The sequence below is a fragment of the Cupressus sempervirens genome, chromosome 3 (genome assembly GCF_028749045.1).
Source record: "Cupressus sempervirens isolate cs-2001-9-10 chromosome 3, ASM2874904v1, whole genome shotgun sequence".
Lineage (NCBI taxonomy): Eukaryota > Viridiplantae > Streptophyta > Pinopsida > Cupressales > Cupressaceae > Cupressus > Cupressus sempervirens.
In genome coordinates this window covers 475,362,612-475,390,375 of record NC_143120.1, presented here as the reverse complement: position 1 = coordinate 475,390,375, position 27,764 = coordinate 475,362,612, and positions in this window count along the sequence as shown.

Sequence of the window (27,764 nt, the reverse complement as noted above, 5' to 3'; positions counted from 1 at the left end):
TGCACTAAAAATATGTAGAATATGAGAAAAACTAAACTGTTATGCCCCACAGTGAGCCCCAAAAATATACACTAAGAAAGTGCACTCCTCTAAACCCTTCTATCCAAGATATTACATAAGTTGGAATGTTTGAATTTCGGCTTAGAGCTCCCTATCCATGGAGTGCAAAGGTGCATAAACAAGTATGGAATGAGCTTTCAAAAGAGCCTTAGAGATGCAGACCTTGCTAGTAAACTATGTAATGGGGGGTTTCTTAGACAAGAACAAGAATGTAAGTGTCCAAGAGGAATCCTCAAGTATAGTATGATCTATGCTAAAATGAGATGTATAATGCAACTAGATTAAACAAATGAGAGTGTTACAAAAGGCATGCTAATTAAACTAGGTGATTTAAGCTATTTTCAAAATGAATCTAAGCTTTTATGAGAGTGGTGATGAGAGAATTAGACAAGAAATGAGAAGTTTTCCACAAGCTCTACGAAGATCTATTGAGAAACTTGCATCATGACAATACTTAACAAGATGGATCCCTAGAGAAGGAGAGAGCTCTCTCTTTTGAAGATAGATAGATGGTTGAGGTCAAGATCAAGACATGAATAATGAAGGTTGGGGGTTGACTTTTGACATGATCCATGTGTAAGACAAAGTCAACCAAAAAGTAGTTGACTTTTCATGTGAGACAGAAGTCTTTTCTTTTAATTTGTAAATAGAAAAAGGAGTTTATGTGTGCACATTGAGTAGGTTAGAAGAGTGGGGTCCTTTATTTAATTAAAAGGGGACATTTTATTTTAATCAAATATGGATTTAGGGTAATATAGTCAAACTATAGGTTAAAATCAAATTAATTGATTTTAGCCCATCATCCACAGTGTCTTCTATATGCCTACCAAACATGCATAAGGATCCACATGATGTGCACATGTGACTGCGGTGCAAAGAAGGATTCTCCTCAACTAATGGACTTGCATAATGAATGAGGATCTATATCAAAGCATTGATTATCCCTAGTGTATCTATCTCTGCATTTTCCTTCACAACTGAAGGAATAATGACATTCTCACCCTGTGGCTTGATAATAGGTGTAGTCATAATGTGCCCTCGACCTCTCAAATGAAAAACCCCACCTCTACCCTAAGAATCTAACATGTTAAAACAATTGGGGATCTCCCCAAGGACAAATTCACAATACAATTTCATTAAGAAATATATTGGAACCTCATGATTATTGTACGGTGAGGCATCAAAGACCATCCACCATCTATCCTAAAAGATATTTCTAATATCATCATGGATGTACCAATGGATGGGAAGCCTTTTAGTTATAGTTATAATAGTGTCTTCTTCTCTTGGCTTTTTAAACAATGCACTTATGTCATCTTTCATTATGTTCTTAATTTTTACATCTTAATAGGATAATTTGTTGGAATAATATCTTCTTTGTTCTTATCTCTTAACATGCAAAATATTCCACTGACCACTAATATAAGCTACCTAATTCACAATAGACTCAAGGGAGGATACCAATTGTGCTCTCATAGGACTACTTTGCTCATAAGTTTTTAACCTACCAATGATTTCTTCTAATTGAGTTTTCTCTGTTTCTATTTCATTCATTATATTATCTTGGGAGCTAGGGGGAGGTCTTGCAATTGGTGGAGGTTTCAGAGGTTCTTGCTCTTGGTCACGAGAGTTTTCATTTTGATTTTATGGAGGATTTTGTTGATCGGGCCAAGGATTTGGATCATTTTATTGTGTAAGGTTTGGTGGTTGATTATTTACGTTTCCTCATAAGAAACCAATTGCATTTTTAAAAAAATAAAAAAACTTTAAGCAAAACTAAAAATAACATACAAAATAATGCAAAAACAAGGTTAGAAGACATACTTTATGAACCCGATCTTGATCTCTAGCAATGAGGAGGTATTTTGAGGAGGAGAGAGAAATTTTTTGACCTTCTATAGAATGGGTGCATCATTGTGAGAAAAAAATGAAAAAACAACAAAATAAATGAGTAAAAATGGAATGGGCCATAGGTTGTTGTCATTTTATGTGATTTCACATAGTGCGTGCACACTATAGGAGATTTTGAAAAATAAAAAGGGTGTCATCTTTTTGGCACCACAACTTGGTGCATTCACCCACATCAACAATGTCTTTTCCTTTTTTATATTCATTGCTTGGTGCAAGTTCTCATGTCCTACAGGTTCTACTTAAATGTCCAATCTTATGACAACTATAAAAAACTATATTGTCATTCATCCAACTCTTGAATTTGCCTCTGAAATGTATCCCGATACAATTTTTTGCAATATGACCATTTTCACCACATAAATGACAAGTGTTCCATTTATTGGAATCCTAATTGTATGAGTTACCTTGCTTAGGTTCATTTCCTTGCTTCTTGGTTGTCTAGTTAGGTTTTATCTTTGATCTACATTCTTGAGCTTTATGTCCATACTTCTGACAATTGTAGCAATATTATTCAAATCTAGGTGCAATTGGTGTATTGATAACTTTGGATCTACACCCATGTGCTTGATGTCCTTGTTTCTTACAATTAAAGCATTATCCATTGAATTTAGGCTTAGGGTTTTTCTTACTAGCTTTGCTTCTGCAAATATTTGTTGTATGGCATGGCTTTCCATAATAATAACATGTAGGTGTCTTGTTCTTTGGATTTGCATTCCTCGATTATCCACTCTTTGATGATTCTCCTTCCTCAGTAGATGACAGGTGCTTGTCATAACCTAGTCTAGATGTATCATGGAATCTTCTCTATGATCTCATAAGTTCTTCATAGTATCTCACAACTTCTTTAAGTTTGTTCAACCTTTCAATGAATTATTTTTCAAATCTCAACTCATTCTCAGATTTCATATTTGCAATCTCCACATCTTTCCTACTAAGTTCTTGATTTGCACTTAGCAATTGGTCAATCATATCAAATTGCTCGTGTGATTTTTTGAACATCAAATGTTCTTTCATCAAGTCTTGTGCCCATTCGCCTTTTGTCTTCATCAGCCATTGTCTTGTATTCTTCGGCTTTCTTTTTTATTCAGTCACTTCACATAGTCTTACTGATTGGATTTCATGCTCTCTCTTCAGTCCTCTTATCTCATCATTTAGCGTGGTGTTCCTCTCTAAGAGACCTGCTATTGTTGCATCACTTTCGCTAGAATTTCCATCATCAAGTAGTCCCTCGGTGTCTTCTTCTTGATATTTAGTGTCATTCTATAGGATTGATATTTCCTTCCTTCTCTTTCAGGATTTCTTCAATTCCTCTTGTTGCTTCAAGCTGTTGTAGTACAAATTGTACATCAAGATTTTGGTTTTCAATTATCTTTCCCAACTTATAATCCTCCATCTCCAAGATCTTGACTTCTTGCTAAGAGAACAAAGCTTTGATACCAATTGTTGGAAGTTTATTGAGAAATCAAGATACTGAGAGGGGGGTGAATCAAGATCTATAAAAATCTTATCCTTTGAAATAATTATCAAACTTATATCTTTCACCACTAACGCTTATCTCAACAATATCACAAATCACATAAACATATACTGCAATAATATATTTGATCTAATAGATAATCATATCCATAAATATGAAAGTAAATGATCAACACATAACACAAAGATTTGGTAACCCAAAAACCCTCCAAGGTGAAGGTAAAACTGAGGTGGGGATAACACCCACAATTCTTCACTACTGAAGTAATAAAGTTCACCTATTAGGGCTACAAATTTGATCACTTCTCATGATCTACCTTGTGAGGGGTCTACCCTGTTAAGAGCTTAAAAAACTTATTCAATCTACTTTGATTAAAGGATTTAAAATTACCACTAAGTAAGCACTATGTTAGGATATGTACAAAGGTCTGTTAAGAGATTTACCCTTATTCACTTTGCTAAAATGTATTAGTACTCGATCCTTTGGTTAGCACTCTAATGCTTGATAATAGATCTCCTATTTCCAATGTTTGATCATCTCTCTAATCTTATATAAATCTTCTCTACACTTCACTAATATGCTCAGTCACTCTATCTAATTCTCCTTTAAACTTTTCTTCAAGCATCAAAACACACACACATATACCATATAAAAATAGGGTTTGGATCCCCCTATTACAACCAATTGGAGAAGGTTCTAGATCAAGATCAATGATCCAAATTTCTCCCTTTTTCCACTTAAACCTTCCATTTTTTTTTTGAACACCTTGGATAGGGATTAATGATCAATAACAAAATGTGTAATCATCTCCTTAAATTACTCCTTGATCATTAAAACATGCAACAAGTCAGCCTCAGTGTTTGTGCAATTCCAAACAAATATATCAAAATTGACTTGCTCAACACATGAACACTTTGACACTTGGTCATGACTAATCTTCATGTTGTCTATATAACTTGGCATGCACTAACTTTGTATAGTTCGGCGTAAATTGACTTCAACATGTATAGGCCTTTATCGCTCTCGACATGTATAGAAGTAGTCGGTGACCATAGACTTGCTTGGAAATAACAATTTCTTGGCTCAAACTAAAATATAAGCAAATCTATATACATTGGTCGGCCTTCATTGGATGACTTCATTGCAATGATGACCAACTAACTTTGTCAAATAAATGACTAAGTGTTTGACACTAATAAACAACAAACCTTAGGGATCAACAATATATATCAACTTTCTTATAATATAATAGTTCTAAAAATGTTATATATGTGTGTGTGTGTGTGTGTGTGTGTGTGTGTGTGTGTGTGTGTGTGTTTATGTATACATGCACACACACACACACACACACACACACACACGTATATATGTGTGTCTGTATATATATGTATATGTATATGTATATATATATGTGTGTGTGTGTGTGTGTGTGTGTGTGTGTATGCATATGTATACACATATATGTACATATGTATATGTATACCTAATATATGTACGTATGTATGTATATGTTATATACATACATACATACATATATATTATAATAGAAAGTAAGAAATATTTTATTGTAAATTTTAAAATAAAATAAAAGTAAGATGTTTCTATATTTTATTTTAAGTTTTAAACACAAATTTATAAAGAAAATATATTTCAATTTTTTTTTTTAAATATTATTATTATATAGTTTTAGTAGGCAAGAACCTACAACACAACAATAAATTATGAGCCTCTTATCGAAGAGGTCTTGTGTTCGAGTCTACACAAGCTTAATAAATAATAATAAATCATCTAATAATAATCTTGGCTTCGGCCTCTTACCGATCAAAAAAAAAATTATACATCTTTGACTCTTCTTTTTCCTTAGTACCTTATTTTATTTTTATTTTTATAATTTGAAATGCCTTTATGGGCTTATTATTTCCACCCTATTTTTTAGGGCTTTTATTTCTTTCCTATTTTTTCAAGAATTTTATTTTCTTCCATTCATTTTTTCTTTAACACAAAATATTCCTTCACATATTCTTGTGCTCGAAATATATGCCTCTTGACTTAATAATACATTAATTATATGCACATTAAATATAATTATATAATTAATATTTATCATATAAATATATATACTTATTGATAATAAATATAATATCGTTAAAATGAATTTTATAATTGTATAATTAATATTTATACATAATTATTGATAATAACTAGAAGATCATTACAATGAATATTAATTTCATATTCCTATAGGAGTACATTCATTTGTTGTTTGTCTCTTCTATGCGCACTTTACATTGGGCAATTAATTTCTCTTATTCAATAATTTTTTTTCCAAGAAATCTTCAAAAACTAAAATTAAATATTTATTTTTATGTGCAAAAACCAATATATTTTATAGTTTACATTCACATTTTTTAATTAATATATTGTGAAAATTATTTATTGATATATGTGATCAGTTTATAATAATATTACAATATATCTTTTTATTTCTAATGCAATATCATTTTTAAATATTGAAATAAACTATATAACTTATTTTACTTTAATATTTAATATTACTTTAAAGAAATTGAAAATTTATGTTTATGTTTTATATTTAAATTATGTTATTATAGTACCACAAGTACTTGTAACGAGCATAGAACTCACTTATTTCTAAATAATTATTCAAAGAACTCTTAACTTCTAATTAAGCATGTCAAAATTATAAAATTTACTATTAGTTAAACATTTCCAACTCATATAGATGATGTCCAAATAAGAATTCCTTATACCACTAAATCTCATAGACACCATTAAAATTTCTTTATTCATTCAATGCTTCAAAAAATGAGTAGATGCGTCCCTTAGTGGATATTCTCACCAAGATGCTTCAAAAAACAAGTAGATGCATCCCTTAGTGGATATTCTCACTAGAATGCTTCAAAAAATAAGTAGATCTTTCGCTTAGTGGATATTCTCACCAGAATGCTTCAAAAAATAAGTAGATGTGTCACTTAGCAGATATTCTTACTAGCATGCTTAAGTTTTTTGAAGTTTATGGAATTAGGACAAAACATAATCAATTATCATCATGGCTTGCATATGGTAAATTTTGTCATGCTCATTAAGTTCTCTAGTTAACAAAATAACTGAAAGGAAACCAGTCTAAATCTTTCTATCAATGCCTTGAGATATTTCATTTTGAAAAAGTTATTACTCAAAGATGCAATATGAATAACACATTATTTATTTAGACCCACAACATGTTTGTGATTTGGGTAAGTGCACCAAGTTGTGGTGCCAAAAACATGACACACAAAAGAAATTTTTTAAATTCCAAAAGTGTGTGCGCTATAGTGCATACACGCTTTTTAAAATCTTAATTTTTTTTTATATGGGCTGCAAACCCATGGCCCATTTCATTGTATTTTGTTAAACATTCTTTCTCCTCAACAGTGCGCATGCAAGTTTCAGAACTTGAAGAAAATTTTCACCTGCCTCCTCATTGTCGAAGATCAAGATCAGGATCACGTAGTATGTTTTCTACTCTATTTTTTATATTGTTTTATATGTTTTTGCATTGTTTTCTAAGTTTTTACATTATTTTGTAGGTTTTTTCAGTTTTGTTTTAAATTTGTTTATTTATTTATATTGCAATCAATTTCTTATCATAAAATGTGAATAATGAATTGCCAAATCCCTAGCCGAATCAACAAAATCAAAATGAAAACCCTCCATAAGATCCAAATCAAAACCCTCCACAAGATGGAAATCAAAATCCTCTAAAGAAGAGCAAGAAATTCCACAACCTCCACCGATTGGAAGACCTCTTCCTGGCACCCAAGACAACATAATGAATGAAATAAAAAGAGGGAAAAATGAATTAGAAGCACTTATTGGTAGGTTGAGAGTTTGTGGAAAAACCAATTTGATGAGAGCATAATTGACATCCTCTCTTAAGTCCCTTATGACCCATGTAGCTTCTGTTAGTGGTCAGTTAGATATTTGACATGTTAAGAGGGATGAACAAAGAAGATATTATGCAAAAAAATTATCCTATAAAGATGTAAAAAAAAAAAATGGAAATAGCAAAAGGTAGCATTTGTGCATTGTTTAAAAAGCCTGGAGAACAAGACACTATTAAACATACAACTAAAAAGTTTCTCATCCATTGGTGCAGACATGATGATATTAGAAATAACTTTTGGGATAGACAGTGGATGGTTTTTGATGCCCTTCTCTATAATAATCATGAGGTTCCAATGTATTTCTTAAAGAAATTGCATTGTAAATTTGTCCTTAGGGAGATACCCAATTATTTTGATATATTAGAATCTCAAGGTAGAGATGGGGGGTCATCATTTGAGAGGCTGAGGGCATGTCGTGACCCTAATGTACTTAGGTTGCCTATTGTCAAGCCATAGGATGAGCATGTGATTATTCTTTTAGTTGTCAAGGAATATGTAGAGACCAGCACTCTAGGGACTATCAATGCTTTGACATAGACTCTCACTTATTGTGCCAGTCCATTAGTTGAGGAGGAGCCTTATGTGTGTCATGGTCACATGTGCACATCATGTGGATCCTTATGCACATTTGGTAGTCATGTTGGAGACAATATGGATGATGGGCTAGTCACTAATGAGTTCTTGAGTGACATATTTGGCATTGACACAGAGGTAAATTACAATAATAATAAACTAATTTGATCACATTTCGTATGTATAGTGAATGGCTAATTAGTTAGCATGTATTGACATTGTTCAAAATTCAAGGTAAGAGTGTTGATGGCCCTAGTACAGATTCTCAAGCCCCATTTTACGTCCTGTCAATGAGTCGAGAGGTATCTATCAATTTAATCATATAAATTAATACATATATTTATTAAGTAATCATATTAAGGATTGACAAAAAAAAATTATCCGTGTGCATCAGTTCTCTATTGGACCATCGACATTCACAAGGGACTATGAGCCTAGGCATGATATGAGCTTCGCAAAGGTACATTTGTTTCGTGTTAATTTAATTCATTTGATTAAATTTCTTCCATGTTTCATGTTACATGTAAATTGTATTATATGACATGCAGTTGTTGACATGTGAGACTCCTAATCTTTGCCAATCCATCGATCATGGAGTTGCTATAGCGATTTCTAGTTCAAAGCCATTGACCGAGGTATGAAAGAATTTTCTTAGTTTTAGTTATTTTTTATAATAGTTAGTATCAAATTTTCAAATTTTATTTATAAGTGATTATATTGATTGAATTGTTGTAGGGCCTTATTACACTCGATCACCCACAAGCCTTTGAAGTGGACGTATAGTGACTATTTGATGGTGGTAAGAAAATAATTAATTTTGTATGTAAATATATTTGATTTCAGTGTATAATAATTATTGATTCATATCTACTTTGTTTGTATCAGCTCAAGTTAGAGAAGAGCCTAAACAAGAGGACGAGCGAGCATGTGAGGAAGACCCCATCATCCCCATTATTTCCCTCCACAATGACCAAAGACCTCTAAGGATTTGTTTCCTTCCCATTGATAGACACGCATGTATAGGAATTAGTGGACATATATGTTGAATTTTATGTTAGTGGACATATTCAATATACATTTGATGTATATATGACATTTTATATTTGATGTATGACATATATTTGATGCATGCCATTATTGGTTAATATATGATATATTTGTTCATGTATGACATTATTGGTTATCATAATATATATATTATTTTTCTTATTTACATTTTAAGTACATTTTATGTATTTCATTTTAATATAAATTGCATCCAAAATTATGCAGAGTGCTTACACCAAAAGCTAGTGGGTTCCTAACAAGAATACTTTTAAAGCAAACTATCTTTCCCACCTTTCTAAGTGTCTTCAAAGACTCTTTCTAACTTGGTTACAATATTGAACACACTTTTACCCAACTTCACAAAAATACTTGATCACTTTCCCTATTCAAGACTTGGGAAGCAATAAGAGAAAAATGAGCAAATTTGAGAAATGGATCATAATCAACCTCTTGCTTCAAACTAACACCTTAGCCACTTCAAACTACTTCAAGGAACACTTAATAACTATCTCACAAACTTCAGTTTGTCATTTATTCCATCATGCCAAGAGATTCTTCAACATCCTATGAGTGAAAACAATCTTCCAACATCCTATGACTATATTTTCTTTGCAACAACATGCAATTTGTTGATTTTCAAACAACTTTTCACAAAGGGAAGTTATTATGTTTCAAACCCATGAAATGGCTATTAAGACAACCAAGAAGATCCTTAACATCTTCCACTAACTCCATTTCGTGATAAGATGCAGCTAAAGTGGTATTTCATTCTGACAAAGTACGAGTTTGCTGTTCCAAATAGGAAGTAATGATATTTGACAATAACTCAATGATCCTATATACAAGTTTAACATCAATAGTGACTCCTTGCCATATAAAAAAAATTAATAGTCGCCAACACCTTATGCCTCCTCTAAATTCATAGAGGGTATTTTCATCATTTGACATCCATTCCAATTGATTACCAGTCGGTTTGATTGGTTACAAGGTTAATTTTAATATTTTCCAAAAATTGGTTAAAATTGCCAATTGCAAAATATAATTTTTGCACTAACTCTTCCTATAACTTAACCAAGTGGTTTTTGGTAACACATAGGACCTATATAAGGTGTAATGACACTTAAAACACTTATTGAGTGAGCTTATTAACAAAAACAACAAAAAAAAAAAAAAAACATTAGGACTAAGGCAAATTGGGTTTATAGGTGACCTCAAGTTCCTTGACCTTACAAACAAGGATTACCTTATTACCATAAAAAAATAACATGTTCAAAATGAGGTGTATGATAACCCCTTTACCTTCTATCATGAGTCTCCATTATTGGATGTGATGACATATCTAGTTGCCATTGTCAAAGATCGCTGCCTTATGGCATTTAGTGACTCTTAGGGACGATTTGATTTGACGTGCCCGAGAAAGTTTGAGCACTAAATAGGATAGGAGGAGCTTGGGGCTAGGATTTACCCAATCAATTTGATCTAACAGAATAAACAGTTCAATCTCATGACAAATGGTGAGAGAGATTAGACAGTTGGCAACTTTGTACTGGCTAACACTACAATTTTTAGCATCACCTGAGATGGGGTTGCAAAATCAAAATGGAATAAAATCTCCAAAAAGAGAGAGAGGTTATTGTAGGTCTCCACAATATGGTCCTATTACAACTATAATCACATCTGTACCTTGCATGAGCTTCAAGATATGACTAGTCAAAGATTTCTACCCTATGGCATTTAGTCTCTTAGGGACGATTTGATTCGGCATGCCTGAGAATGTTCAAGCGCTCAACAAGATGGGAGAAGCATGGGACTAGTGTTTACTTGGCCACTTGGAGCTAACAGAATAGACAGTTTGATCCCACGACAAAAGGTGAGAGAGATTTGGTAGTTGGCAATTTTGTACTAGCCAACACTACAAGTTTCAACATCACCCGAGATGGGGTCACAAAATCAAAAAAGAATAAGATATCCAAAAAGAAAGAGAGTTTATTGTATATCTCTACAACATGGTCCTATAGCACCTAGAATAGCATCCATACCTCACACGAGCTCCAAGATATGCCCTATCAAAGATTGCTTCCCTATGGCATTTAGTGACTCTTAAGTACAATTTAGTTTGGCACACCTGAGAATGTTTGAGCACTCAATAGGATGGGAGGAGCTTGGGGCTAGTGTTTACCTAACTGCTCAAAGCTAATAGAATAGATAATTAAATCCCATGACAAAAGGTGAGAGAGATTTGACAGTTGGCAACTTTGTACTAGCCAACACTACAAGTTTCAGCATCACCCAAGATGGGGTCACAAAATCAAAATGAAATAAGATCTCAAAAAAATAGAGAGGTTATTGTAAGTCTCCGCAATATGGTCCTATAACACCTAGAATCACATCCATACCTCGCACAAGCTTCAAGATATGCCTCATCAAAGATCGTTGCCCTATGGCATTTAGTGACTCTTACAGACAATTCGGTTTGGCGTTCTTGAGAATATTTAAGCACTCAATGGGATAAGAGGATCTTGGGAATAGAGTTTACCTAGCCACTTGAGGCTAATAGAATAGACAATTTGATCCCACGATGAACGGTGAGGGAGATTTAGTAGTTGGCAACAGTGTACTAGCCAACACTACAAGTTTTAGCATCACCCAAAATGGGGTCACAAAATCAAAATGGAATAGGATCTCCAAAAAGTGAGAGAGGTTATTTTAGGTCTCTATAACATAGTTCTATATCACCTAGAATTACATCCATACCTCACACGAGCTTTGAGATATGTCCCATCAAAGATCGCTACCCTATGGCATTTAGTGACTCTTAGAGATGATTCTATTCGGTGTGCCTGAGAAAATTCAAGCACTCAATAGAATAGGAGGATCTTGGGGCTAGGGTTTACCCAACCACCCAAAGCTAATGGAAAAAATATTTTGATCCCACGACGAACGGTGAGGGAGATTTGATAGTTGACAACTTTGTACTGGCTAACACTACAAGTTTCAATATCACCTGAGATGGGGTCACAAAATCAAAATGGAATAAGATATCTAAAAAGAAAGAGAGGTTATTGTAGTTCTCTGCACCATGGTCCTATATCACCTAGAATCACATTTGTACCTTGCATGAGCTCTGAGATATGCCCCATCAAAGATTTTTTCCCTATGTCATTTAGTGACTCTTAAGGACGATTCAGTTCAGCGTGCCTGAGAATGTTCGAGAGCTCAACGAGATGGGAGGATCTTGGGGCTAGGATTTACCTAGCCACTTGGAGCTAATGGAATAGACAATTTGATCCCACAATGAATGGTGAGAGAGATTCGTTAGCTGACACCTTTCAACTGGCCAATACTACAAGTTCTAGCATCACCCAAGATGGGGCTGAAAAATCTAAATAGAATTGGATCTCCAAAAAGTGAGAGAGGTTATTGTAGGTCTCCACAACATGGTCCTGTAGCACCTAGAATCACATCCATACATTGCACGAGCTCTGAGATATGCCATGTCAACGATGGTTTCCCTATGGCATTTAGTGACTCTTAGGGACGATTCGGTTTGGCATGCTTAAGAATGTTTGAGCACTCAACAAGATGGGAGGGGCTTGGGGCTAAGGTTTATCTAGCCAACTAGAGCTAACATAATAGACAATTCAATCCCATGACAAACGATGAGAGAGATTCGGCAGTTGACACCTTTGTATTGTCCAACACTACAAGTTTCAACATCACTCGAGATGGAGCTGTAAAATCTAAATGGAATTGGATCTCCAAAAAGTGAGAGAGGTTATTGTAGATCTCTACAATATAGTCCTATATCACCTAGAATTGCATCCATACCTCACATGAGCTCCAAGATGTGCCCCATCAAAGATTGCTACCCTATGGCATTTAGTGACTCTTAGGGATGATGTGGTTTAGCATTCTCGAAAATGTTAGAGCACTCAAAGGGATGAGACAAGCTTGGGGCTAGGGTTTACTCAACCACTTAGAGCTAAAAAAATAGATAGTTTGATCCCACGATGAATGGTGAGAGAGATATGAGCAAGATATGTATGCCTAGGCCACTTTGTGCAAGATATGAGCAAAAGTTGCTAATTAGAAAAAATTGAGTCTTTTTGAGTTTTTGGTCAAGATAGCCTAGGATTAGGTGTTTTTAGTTATTTTTTAATAGTTTGAAACCTTTTCCAAGTCCTAGAAGTGAAATCTAGTGAACTTTACAAAAGTTGCACTTTTTGTGTAAAATTGTAAAAGTTGCTTAAAAATGCAAATCTGACTGGAAACCTTCTAACCTCTGAAAATATGTTTCCCATGCTCATATACCTAAGCATGCATAGTTACAACTTCCCAAACTTCCATTTGCAACTTTTTGCAAAAATTGCAAAAGTTGCTCAAGCAACTTTTTGAGCAACATTGTAACTTTTGAGCAATTTTTGCTCTTTACATATCTAGCTCAAATGGGTCCATCTAGGAATATTCTAGGACCCTAGTTAGCATTCTAGGACCTATTAGGTAACCAAATACCTTAGTTTCCCATGAATATTGAAAGGCAATGAATAAGCAATTGGCTACCAGCTATAGATATTTTAAAGACATTGAAAACAATATATATTATTCTTTCAAGAAAATTGAGATACCAATTTTGAAAATAAGATTGAAATGATTCCCATTACTGGCATGGCCAAGAACTACCTTTTTTATTACAGTGACCAATAGTTGGCCTGACTCCCCATGCCTTCTCATTCCTATGAAGGAAATCTTAATTTATAGAGGAATATATAAAGAGGAATTGCAACTACATCTATTAAATATACAAAGGAAGATATAGAAAACCTTCTTAATAAAGAGATTAATCTGAGAGAAAAGGACATTTCAGAAGAAAATGGTTTTTGGTGTCATCTAGGGTATGCCAATTACTTAGGATGAAGAGAAAAAACCTACAGTAGCTAGGAAAGAATGCACATGTATATAGGCACAAAATTTTTAGATAGAGAAGTAACAATTGCTATAGAATTATCCATGGAGAAATGTGAAGTGAAGCCTCAAATTGGCTCATTAGTAGGCAAAGAATCTAGTCACACACGTCATTCCAATACCATAGATGTTTCAATTACAAATGCCTATTCATCATTGGCCTTGCATTTACAGGACTTGGAAAGCTAGGATACTCAAGCTGGGCATGATCCCTCAAAGTTCTCATTGAAATATATTGATGATCTTAATATAACAACAAAAAGCTCATTGCCACCTTTAAATGGAGACTTGAGTTTAAATGGAGATTGTCAGTTCCTAAACATGTCTCAGTCAAGTAGATGACTGGTGCAAGAGCACCCAGTCTAGACTCATCAAAGAAGGCACCTAAGGATCCTAGATAGTTCGCTTAGGATAGATTGGCACATTGATCCAATTGTAAGGCCTAGTTCTAGGATTGAGTATAAATATGAGCCCCAAAGACCAAATATGATCAATACACCTAAAAAATGAATAGGATTCTAGGTTTTTAATTATTTTTAATAGCTAGATTCATGTTGGATTGCCTACTTTAGGTATGGACCAAGTTTAGGTGTTGACTAAGTTAGCAACTTTTGAGCAACTTTGCAAAAAAGTGTCAAATAATTTCAAATCCTTTCCTCCAATGGATAAGCAATTTAAACTAACCATATAACTATTAAAGAAGTCCTATAAAACCTTATAGGCTGGTGATAGGAAGCACAATTGTAATTTGGCATTGAAATCAATACAAATCAACATTTTTCCTTACAAAACATGTGTTCCAAACCCTTGTACGGAACTGTAATGATGAGAGGGAATGTGCCAGTGGATCTAGAAGTTGGAGAGTTTTATCTATTTCATTTTTCATTAAGTCTCATGTTCTAATTCTTCATAGGTTGAAAGTTATCAAATTTTCTTACTTGCTGCCTAGGATTCAACTTAGAAATCAGCACTTTGCTAGGGCTGGGTCATTTTGGCACATTCCACCATGGGAAATTGATGCCCTTTGGTGGAATGCAAGGTGTAACAATGTGCTTTCAAATTCTGCATGTTGTTTTCTAAGAAGTGCAAGGAGTTGAGTTTATTGCCATACCCTAGGTGTGCATCACCATGAGTACACCATACAACATTTGTAAAAGTCCCTTCTAGTTTGAGTTGGATTCATCAGAGGCTAAAACCTTGGATTATTATTTCTTTTAAATGTCCCCACATATCCTAATAGTTGGATTGAGTTTCTTCTTTGTAGAAAGCACACTTGTAGAGTAAATGGAGCCCTAATTAGGCTTAGGAATTTGGTCTAATGTTACAACAGCAACAACCTCTATTCCTCTCCATCCTTGGGTGCTTTGGCATGTTTTATAAAACCCAAAAGGGTATCCAAATCCTTGGTCAAGTCACCATTTTGTTTGGAAGAATTCAAACTTATGTCTCATTCTCATTCTAGGAGGGCTACAAACTAATTAATTGGTTTTCAAAGCAACTTGATGCTATAAGTTGTCTTTGATGAAATGAATAATTGATTAATGTTTTTAGGACCAAAATAGGCCATATCAGTAATTATAGGCCACACCTGGTGTTTGTATCCAATTTTTAGTGTTTAATCCCTCTTTGGCTAAGGGAATCCATTAGTCCATTTTGAGTTTTGGTGCTCAAAACTTTGGTAGACCTAGTGATTAGGTTAGCTTGTCTTGTTGGGTTGTTATAACCTTCCTTTAAGCCCATCTCCATACCTGTGATAGGTATTTGGCACTAGGACCCTTCACCTTAGGAGTTGAGGGAATTTGAGAACTTCTACCATTCCTTGTTGTTTTAAGACTTTTGCTGCCTACTGTTGCATCAATGACCAAGATGTTGCTTGAGTAAAGGGGATACTAGTTTGTTAAGGTATCTTTATGATCCCACTTGCATTCAGTTACTATTTTTTGACCAGCTAGGCAACTACTTTGGTGTAGGATTTCTATAATATATAATGTCCTCATACAAGTACATGCCATTTTTTGTAAACATTTTTTATTGTAAAGGATTAGTGAGCAATATCTAAAATGTCCATATTTGGGGCTAAAGAATATAACTATTAAAATTTCAAAGCTTCCATGCTATTGTAATAGAGATTATGTGCAATATCATTTTGCTAATTCTGATTTGGTCAATAATATTGTATACATATGTAAGAATAATCTGGTTCATATATATATATATATGTATGTATGTATGTATGTATATGTATATATCTAGTTCTTAATTATCTAACTATTACGAATGACTTATTGCCTTTGGTTTGGAAAAATCTTTGTTGCATACAATACTCAATATTTGTATTCTTTTGTATTTTTTATTGGTTAATGTTCATATATGCATATATATCCTTCAATGATGTTCCTTTTCTTTATTGGATGCACTTGCTAGACATGTTATAGCTCTCCTAGGGCAAGAGGTTAAAATTGCTTGCCAACTTTTTGAAGGGCCCTATTTTTGCCACAATATATTACATTGTGTATACTCACTATCCCCAAGAGGCTGTACAAATCCAACAGTGGGATAGTGAGTTACACTATTATTAATACAAGCTACTGAAAACAAGACAATAGATTGGTGAAAAGAGCAAGATTTTTAAAACTAAGAAAAGAAAGACAATCAAACCAAACTTCCTCAAACAAAATTATTCTAAACAACCCAATCTATCATGGAAGCTAGTATAGTCTACAAAAAAAATGTCAAAAACACCTTAAAACTCAAAACAGTAATTTTTCCTTCAAATATCATGCTGACCGTACCAATGATATTAACTTATCTCATTTTAGGGTTTGGAAAGTCTTTATATCTCCTCCTAGGTATTTCCCCTTCATCCTTATGGTTTGCATTGGCCTCCTTCAATTTTTAAAATGAAAATCCACAATTTCTTGCAAAATCAACATTTTGCAAAAATTGCAATATAGCAACTTTTGCAATTTTTCTTGCTTGCTCTTCTTAACACTTCTAACTTTTTATTTAGGCTATCTCTTAGCAATTCCATGCTAGGGACCCTTCCCTAAGCTAATGACTCATCCCTTAGGTTACTCATTTCCTTATGGCAAGGTATGCCTTGATTTTTAGGCCAAAAAGTGACTCTTCTAAGGACATTAAATGACATCCAATACCCTAACTACCACACCTAGGTCCAATGACCCTTATTCTATTTACAATGCTCACTTGGAGCATAACACAACAAAAAATAAAAGGTGAGGGCCCTATGATTCAAGGTGCCCTTGCACCACTCTCTCTCTCTCTCTCTCTCTCTCTCTCTCTCTCTCTCTCTCTCTCTCTCTCTCCCCCTATTCAATCTAATGAACCAATTGGATCTGATCTACATTTTAATGTATCAAGTATTGCCTCGTGGCCTGACTCACAAACTTTTCAAAGAGTCTTATTATGTGGTTTTCCACCATATTTTATCAAGTGGACATTTGATGCAACAAAAAAGTTTGAACAATAAAGAATCTTCCTCTCTGTTTGTCAATCCTCGAATAACCACAAGTTAGGGTTCTTCATAAAACATCATCTAAGCCATGTGTCGGTTCCAACCACCGCACCGATATGGTACTCCAAACCTTCACCATCTATAATTGAGTGATCCAATTTTTGTTTGGCTTGGACACAACAACACAAATAATAATTCATCTCTTTTTCATTGTCTTTAGGTGCAATAATAACAAAAACATAGCCTACAACATACAAAATATGGTCATTAATTCAAAAAAAACTTAGGTCATAGTTATAAAGTTACACATTGAAATTACAAAGATATATATATATACACCAAGTTGCACTAGATCAAACAAGCAGTCAAAGTCAATGGATGAATCCATCTCTACCATTTCTAGTGCTTGTGGGGGATGATAGGTGTCAATTGGGTCAAAAACCTGTATATCCCATTTGTCCACCAATTCAGTTGACTCACACTCATCTCAATTTTCCTCTACACATGATGGAAAATAGCATGCCATTTTTGTGTGTGGATACTCCATGAACTTGCATCAGAGCTTCTAAAAGAGTGCAACTCACTTGATCCTGTTAGTGTACAACAATCTTAATATGGTGCAATGTTAGTATTATCTATCAACCAAAAAAATCTATGAACCGTAGACTCACCTTCCTTAACTAGACACATTGTAGTGTTAAACCACTGGATGATGGATTTTGCATCTGTCAATATTACTTCATCTTTGTACTTTAGTTCTTCACGAGCTAAGGCTCTTTTGATGCATGCGCCTACACCATCGTGCTCTCCCTTTCTGTGACCAGCCTCTATGAAATTCCACATATATTGAATTCTAGAGAACCTATGCATCCTGCTCAACTAATAGAACATTCGTGCATTCCCTAATTGAGGTGCACAATTGTTTGACCAAATAATGTGTCGATGATATGGTATGCCCCTGTTAGCCAAATCTCTATAGAATAATTGAAAACTAGAATGTACAATCTCTATATAATGTGATCAATCATCGCTGATGTAAAAATGGTACTCCCTCAAAATCTTCCTATCATCCTCTGTACTTGTAGGTGAATGCATGAATGTTATGTGAACAAATATGGAAACCTATTGAGAAGTATAATACTTTGCTTGCACCTCATTTTGTGGTTGTAGTGTGTAGTTCTCTATGAAGTCTAAAACCAAAACAATTGTATCTAGTGGAAACATATCCTTGCACAACTTGAATTGCAAATCCAACCATCGAACTCTATGTGTATGCCTTGCATACTCGTAAATAATCTTTTCATGAAAAATTTTCATGAACTCGTACACTGGAATATTTTCAATTACTAAATCACATCTTTTACCCTATTTCCCATATTTTAGAGCATATGTCACTATCTTATATTTTTCATAATCTACTATTTTATTTCTAATTGCATATGTATTATCCATATCTTCACAAGTTGATAGAAGTTACAAAGAACCACAAAATAAGCATGTACCATCAAAGCATGATGTCTTGTAAAATTGTTGGCCATCCCCTATTTCATATAAAATGTTAGATATGAATTCCCTTGAAGATCTAGGTGGCTCATTCATGCCACAATTCTGTAAAACAAACTTAGAATGCAAAAATACACATATATGCCTAGAAAACATCAAAATGGTTAGAAAAATCAATAGGTATCCTACAACAAGAAGTTGTGCATGTGTGATTTATCTTCACATAAAAAGGTTTACCCATCTCAAAAAATCTTTGACTTATTCGAATTTGAGGATACATACCAATAAATTTTGCAAAAAATTGTGTCTGAGTTGAGTCCAAAAAATATTTTGCATGTGGGTCATGATTTTGGCTACCTATCCTCCTTCTTACAACATCTCTTTGACTAGGGGAAACACCTATGTTATTTGTTCAAAAATTTTCGATCAATGATTTCAAAGCTTCACTAATTTCTTTATCCTTTCACAGTAGTTTGCCGCTAAATGTCCATAACTCATTTTTTGTTGGATCGTCCAATCTCTCATGCCTTAGCATAGTTCTCCTTAGAGTACCTCTACTAATTTTCAATGTTTCTTTTGTCTTTCTCATGAGTCAAGATTTTTTCATTTGGGTACTTACTATTGTCGATGTAAGTACTCATTTTGTGATATTACTATCTTTGGTGCATGATTTAGTACCCACTTTGTCATAGGAACTTATTAGATTCTTTACAATGCTTTTTTCATTTGAATTGTCCATCATTCTTAGCCCAAGAATCTTCATGATAGGCCTAAATTTCAAATTCCTCATCATTTCAACAATAATTGGCATTAACCTGTAATATTTAATTTTTCAAAGAATAATCTCCACATATGATTAACTTTTCTTTGAAAAATACGCTTGTTAATCTTGTCAAGCATTGATTTTAAAATGTTAGTATCAATATCAACCAAATATTTTGGTCTTCTAAAAAATATTCTAAGTTTTATAATCTCTTTCATTCTCTCAAAATTTTGAACATCAACATAAGGTTGAGTGTTTTGCGTACCTTGAACTGAAGATGATGTGCCTTGGCAATAAGATGCAAAAGATGAAATATCACCTACTTGATATGTTGATGTTGTGTCTTCAACATGAAATGATGGAGTGTGTACATTGTCAGATGTACAAATTATCCTCTCTTCAAAATGAGATGATGATATGAATCCAATATTGGAAGATGGTGTAGCTTCACAATTCAATTGTCTTCTTAAGCATAATAGTCTCATTCGTTCTCTTTGTCTTTCCAATTATTCCTCTTTGTTTCTTTGTATCGGTGGTTCTTGTTCCTCTTCGAAAGACAACTCTTCATTATTGTTTTGCAATTTTCTTTGTTCACATAGTAATTTCATTTTATCTCTTTTAATTGCCAAATCTCTATCCCTCTCTTTTGTTGTATGATTTTTTGGTTTCTTCCTTGGCATGATGATGATTTCTATATGTCAAATCATTCAAAAATCTGAATTACTTACAATTTGCAAATTACAAATCATTCAAATACAAATTACAATTATTTCAATGAATACACAATATATATTAAACAACTTGTCAAATGTCTAACCATTTCCAAATAAAAATTCATTCAAACATACAAATTTCAATAAATTCACTATATATTAAACAACTTTTCAAATTATAATCAAATTTGTCTCTATATAATAACAAATAATATTTAAAAAGGATTGCACTAACCTTTTCTATAGAAAGAATATTAAAAAAGCCTTCAAATAGTGTATCCAATGATTGAATTTGGTGTTTGCTAGCTTTGAATAGAATGGAAGAATGTTCAAAAAGCCTTCAAGTAGTGTATCCAATGATTGAATATAGTGTTTGCTAACTTCCAACAGCATGAAACCCAACTATCAGAACAATAGAACACACAACATACAAAAAATAGAATATGGATCAGTAGGGACCCAAACTTTCATTATGACCATTTTTTTGGTGTTTTCATACAGTGCGTACGCATTATAGCACATAAACACTATAAAGGGTGTGCGCACTATAGTGCATATGCACTATGTGAAAAATAATCTCTCCCTATCCCACCATCCCCGATCCCCTACTCTCTCTCTCTCTCCCTACTTTCTATCACTCTTTCTCTCCTCTTCCATTCCCTACTCTCTCTCTCTCGCTCTCTCTCTCCCTCTCCCACCACCTACTCTCTCTCTCTCTCTTACACACACTCTCATCTCCCCTCTCTCCCCCTCTCTCCCTCTTCCACTCCCTCTCCCATTACCTACTCTCTCACTCTCCCATCCCCTACTCTCTCTATCTCTCTACTCATTATCTCTCTCCTCTCCCATCCCCTAATCTGTCTTTCACACACACACTCCCACCCCTCTCTCTCTCTCTCCCATCCCCTACTCTCTCTCTCACACACACTCCCATCCCTCTCTCTCCCTCTCCCACCACCTACTCTCTCTCACTCACTCTCTCCCATCCCCTACTCTCTCTCATTCTCCCACCCCCTACTCTCTCTCTCACTCTCTCCCTCTCCCATCCCCTACTCTCTCTCTCTTTCACACACACACTCCCATCCCCCCCCTCTCTCTCTCTACCCCCTCTCCCATCCCCTACTCTCTCTCTCTCCCAACCCTTTCTCTCACTCTCCCTCTCCCACTCCCTCTCCTACTGCCTACTCTCTCTCTCTCTCTCTCATACTCTCTCTCTCCCTCTCATCCCCTACTCTCTCTATCTCTATCTCTCTCCCACCCCCTACTCTCTCTCTCTCTCCCATCCATTACTCTCTCTCCCACATCCTACTCTCACTCTCCCATCCCCCCTCTCTCTCTCTCGCTCTCCCTCTACCACTCCCTCTCCCACTGCCTACTCTCTCTCTCACTCTCTCTCTCTCATCCCCTACTCTCTCTCTCCCACCCCCTACTCTCTAATCTCTCTCCCATACCCTACTCTCTCTGCCACCTCCTACTATCTCTCTCTCTCCCATCCCCTCCTCTCTCTCTCTCTTACACACACTCTCATCCCTCTCTCTCTCTCTCTCCCTCTCCCTCCCCCTCTCTCTCTCCCTCCCTCTCTCCCTCTCCCACCGCCTACTCTTTCTCTCACTCTCTCCCATCCCCTACTCTCTCTCTCTTAGGCTACTCTTTGTCCTCTCCCATCCCCTACTCTCTCTCTTTCACACACACACACTCCCATCCTCTCTCTCTCTCTCACTCTCCTCTTCCATCCCCTACTCTCTCTCCCTCTCTCTCTCTCTCTCACACACACACACTCCCATCCCCCCTCCTATCCCTCTTGCTCTCCCTCTCCCACCACCTACCCTCTCTCTCTCTCTCACTATCTTTCTCTCCCATCCCCTACTTTCTCTCTCTCTCTCTCTCATTCTCCCACCTCCTACTCTCTATCTCATTCTAATCCCCTACTCTCTCATTTCCCATCACCTACTCTCTATCTTACACACACTCCCATCCCCCCCCCTCTCTCTCCCTCTCTCCCTCTTCCACTCCCTCTCCCACTGCCTACTCTCTCCCTCTCTCACTCTCTCTCTCCCATCCCCTACTCTCTCTCTCTCTCTCTCTCTCTCTCTCTCTCGCTACTTTCTCACTCTCTCTCCTTTCCCATCCCCTACTCTCTCTCACACACACACACTCCCATCTGCTCCCCTCTCTCTCTCTCCCTCTCCCTCTCCCACTCCCTCTCCCACTGCCTACTCTCTCTTTCTCTCTCTCTCTCTCTCTCTCTCTCTCTCTCTCTCTCTCTCTCTCTCTCCCACCCATCCCCTACTCTTTCTCTCACTCTCTCTCTCCCATCCCCTACTCTCTCTCTCTCTCTCTCTCTTGAGCTACTTTCTCACTCTCTCTCTCCTTTCCCATCCCCTACTCTCTCTCACACACACACACTCCCATCTGCTCCCCTCTCTCTCTCTCCCTCTCCCTCTCCCACTCCCTCTCCCACTGCCTACTCTCTCTCTCTCTCTCTCTCTCTCTCTCTCTCTCTCTCTCCCACCCATCCCCTACTCTTTCTCTCACTCTCTCTATCTCCCATCCCCCACTCTCTCTCATTAACCCACCTCCTACTCTCTTTCTCACTCTCTCTCCCACCCCCTACTCTCTCTCTCATACACACACTCCCATCCCCCTGCTCTCTCTCTCTCTCTCTCTCTCCATCCCCTACTCTCTCTCTCACACACACACATAGCCATCCCTTTCTCTCTCTCTCTCTCTCTCTCTCTCCCTCCCCCATCCCCCATCCCCTACTCTCACTTTCTCTCTCTTTGTCCCTCTCTCCCTATCCCACCTTCTGATCCCCTACTCTCTCTCTCTCTCTCTCTCTCTCTCTCTCTCTCTCTCTCTCTCTCTCTCTCTCTTTATTTCTCCCTCCCTCCCTCCCTGCCTCCCTCCCTATCTTGCCTTCTCTGAGCCCCTACTCTCTCTCTCTCTCTTTCTTTATTTCTCCCTCCCTCCCTCCCTCCCTATCCCACCTCCTACTCTCTCCCCATCTTCTAATCTCTCTCATTCTCTACCCTCTCTACCTTTCTCCTTCCCTCTCTATTGAAATTTAGGCTTCAAGAGTGTGTGTGCACTAAAGCACATATGTGCTATTAAGGCCTAAATTTAAAAAAGATTAAAATAGTGTCCACACGCTATAGTGCACACACGCTATTTAAAGCTTTAGATTCTATCAAGCCTAAGGCTTGGTTTTGCCTTGGGGATCGAATCCAAATGTTTGGAGTCTCTAAACTGGTCTGAGACGTGTTTTGTTGAAAACATACAAAAAATGATTGATTTTTCTTGTGTGCTATCCTTTAAGTTTCCTCATGGTTGAGCATCGATAAAATCAGGTTACATGACATTGTAGGTCTCTATGTTAGCTATATAATCATATAATTTATTTTTTATTTGAACTATTTCAAGCCTTTAAACTATAATTTATTTTTTATTTGAACTATTTCAAGCCTTTCAACTATAATTTCTTTTGAATGTATGTCCATTTTCTGTCAAAAACCAACATGTACTAATTGGGATGTAGATTTTAGCTCGTTCATTAAATTTTGCAACAACTTAGTTTTTTAGAAACTAGACTCCATTCTATACACTTTGAAAAAAAAGAAGTTTTGATTTTAGATTAGTTTTCAATCATTTCTAGGGGAAGCACACAGATATTTCATGTTTTTGGGATGTGTCCAATTAAAAAAATTCATTAAAAAAATTACAAAGTATAAAATTACTTGAAAAGTCTAGGATAAACTATGTAGTGTTAGGTAAATTTTGACGAGAGCGATTAAATAATTTCAAAAAAAATGTTACAATTTTAGGGGGGCCAGACTTTGTATTATGCTTTTTTTTTTTGAATAAATAGTACCACTTTCTGTGGTCCCCTTTACTAAAGACCTAAAACTAAACCATTTTGAAAAAAAAATAGTAGTTTAAAAACTAGATTCAAAGGACTACTACTTTTTTTTTTGTCATATCTTAAAAGTTTAAGCATAACTGTCTTCAAATTCTTGTCGAAGTTTAAAAATTGCTAATTTCAAAAAAAAGGTGTCCACTTATACCCCCCTTTTGGCACCACAACTTGGTGCACTTACCCATTTACTATGCCCAAATATAGTTAAGACTCAAAGGAATGACTGAATAATAGAATATGTTTGCATATTTTCCCAAACCACATATAAAGATCTCTACTATCCTACTGTTAACCACTCAAAACATCAAATGTTAAATTCTTGTTCAACTCCATATTTGTAATGAACTCTACAATTTCTTGAAAAATCTAAATTGATGTTCAACTCATATATTTTTAATCAACACTACAATATTCTACAAAATAAGCAGAATATTGATTGAGTCATCTTGAATAGTGTCCAAAAAATAGTAGTGCTCAACTTTCTCTAGATTATTGTTCTTAGTTATTGATTTCTCTAGATGATGTAAATTTAGCCTAAGATCGCTCCACAAACACAAAAAGTGTATTGCTATATCCAAAAAGGCATTTGAAACTAACAACTAGCCTACAAGCACCTACCATGAATAAACAATGTATTGAGATTCATTTATATTCTTCACACTATTGATTGTGTGTAATTTGACAATTCCTTTTTTTACCATTAATGGTAAGTTTTACTCTCTATAGGAAAATGGTCACTTCATAAAGGATGTACACAATCTAGTATAGCAATTTAAATTAGTTGAAATATATAGAGCTAAATTGTGGTAGATAATCGAATAGGTTGTCATGTTTAATTGTTGTAATACTTCATTTATGCAATAAAATAAAAAGTTTGAATTATTATAAAACAATCTTAGAAACATCTAATAATGTGTGTAAATACTAGTTTGATTGGGTCATTAATTCTTTTTTCTCTTGAATAATCAAACATTGTGACTCGTAAATGTTCATGCATGCATTGAACAAACTTATTAATTATAATTAAAATTTTAAAATTAATGAAGTAACTATCTCTTGACAAGTAATTTTATGAAACACGTATACAATTTGTAGTTAAATAAATTACAATGACATCTCCTTCAAATAAATTAATTTGTGAACTTTAACAATTTTACTTTGAAATTAGCAACTTACACATCTTCAATTTAGAGTTTCATTTTTCTCAATAATAAAATACTAAATTTGTATATTGGTTAGAAACAAAAACATGAAAGTATATTTTATAGACAATTGTAGTCATATTTAGTTGCAAACCTCTTGAAAACTTAATTTGAAAATCCAAATGTCGACTAAATGCCATATTTTGGCACGCTACAATGAATGAATGAATGAACGAGCATTCCAAGTCCTAATTGGGATTGTGTAATTATAGGTGGTATTGACTCTACCACAATGGGACACATATTTAGAATTCAATGCACAAGTATTGAACACTCCTTGCATTGCATACTAGGTGAAACTTTTTTGGCAAATGAACGGGGAATAATTTATTATCTAGACATTGTTTCTCACTTTCTATCGAATGTCATGGACTTGTTTGAAAATTCTGAAGTTGTGAACGATTTGGTCAATGCATATGTACAAGATGACTTCAAACCCCTAGACGGATATAAGGAATATATTGATGTATATGTTTCACAAAAAGGTGGAACTCTTGTTGGTGGATTATTTTATCTTCTAGCACTTAGTCAATGTGAGGTATTGTCTTGCGTTTATAGTGCAATGAACTTAGCACTATGTATTTGATGAGATCTTTTATTGTTACATTTGTTGCATGCTCATGCCCACATAGTTCAAGATATTTCCAATAAAATCATGGAGGTTTATAATGCTCTCTGTTTGGTTGCATGAATATAAAATTAGGAATAGGAATAGTTATTCTGGAATACTTATTCTGGAATAGACAATGAGGGTACATATTCCTATTCTCTGTTTGGTTCAACAAGAATTTGATGGGGAATTCACCGACCCAAAAATTTATGTTTTTAAAAATAAATAGAACTGGAATAGTAATACATATTCCAATCCCACCTATTTAGGTGGAATTGCAAATGCTCATTTTGGGCCAAAATTGGAATACATATTCCTATTTTATTCCTATTCCAATTTCGATTTGATGCATCCAAAGAGAGAATTCAAAATTTTAAGAATTTACATGTGCCTATTCCAATTGTATTCTCACTGCCAAATAGACCCTAATGTATTTGCAAATACATATTGCTAGTTGAATTTGTCCTTGCCTTGTGTTTTGTCCACAATGGAATGACTATAGTGAAAAAAATTTAATAGAATGCTTGCGCCAAAGTGTATCCTTAGAAGCTAATGTATTGGTAGATTTTGAGTACTATTATTGTACATCTATGTCTAGTGTGTTGTTGCTCTATAATATGTAATTAAGAAATCAAGCAAGTTTTGCACACATTGACTTCAACTGCCTCAGTTTTCAAAAAGATTTTTTTATGCTTCAATGGTTGTGTAGTCAATGTCTTTAAGGTTTATTGTAGTGCCTACCCTAGTTTGTAGTTTGCTAATATATATTTTTCGTATTTTACTGTGTGCGTCCTTGGTGTATTTTCTATTAATTAAGTCTAATTGAAATATTTAATTAATGACTTAATTAAATGGAAAATTAAGATGATATTTTAATATTTTATTTTATTTAATTAATTTGTAAATTAATTAAATAAAAGATAAAAGTTGGAACGTGATAATATTTATTTAATTTAATAATAATCTATTTATAGTTCATTTTTAAATAAATGCTAAATAATAATATTATAAATATTTTATCAATTAAGTTTCAAAAATAAATTTAAAAGAGGAAAAGATATTAAAATTATTAAAAGATTCTAGATCACATGATGCGTGCATGTGATTAAAATATATTAAGATTAAACAAGTTGATTTAATAAAGTGAGTGCATGAGATTTAAAATTAATAAATTAATTTTAAAAGGAGTCAAGTGAATATTAAATAAAGAAATTTAATTAAATAAAGTAATGTGCATTATTTTAATATTTATTCACATAGGAGTATACGAACTCTCGTGAGTTGTCATGTTGACAACACAGGCGTTTGCACTCTAATTATGCATATGTTGTCTACACTTAGGAGTTGGCATATTATTTGAGCACATGGTGTCTACAACATTCTAGACACCTCATCATGTTTATCTTCTTATCATGGAAGTTATGGGCTTAGTTGTCATGTTTATCTCTTAGTTCTTTCTAGACACATTCTAGATGCATCTTAGAGGCCTTTATATAGAGGCTCTTCTAGTGTGTATGGACATCCTCATATGCTTCTACAAGCACTCTTGGTCACTTGAGGGAGGGGGGGGTTTTGGTTCTTGGAGAAATTGCGAATGTTGGAGAAAGG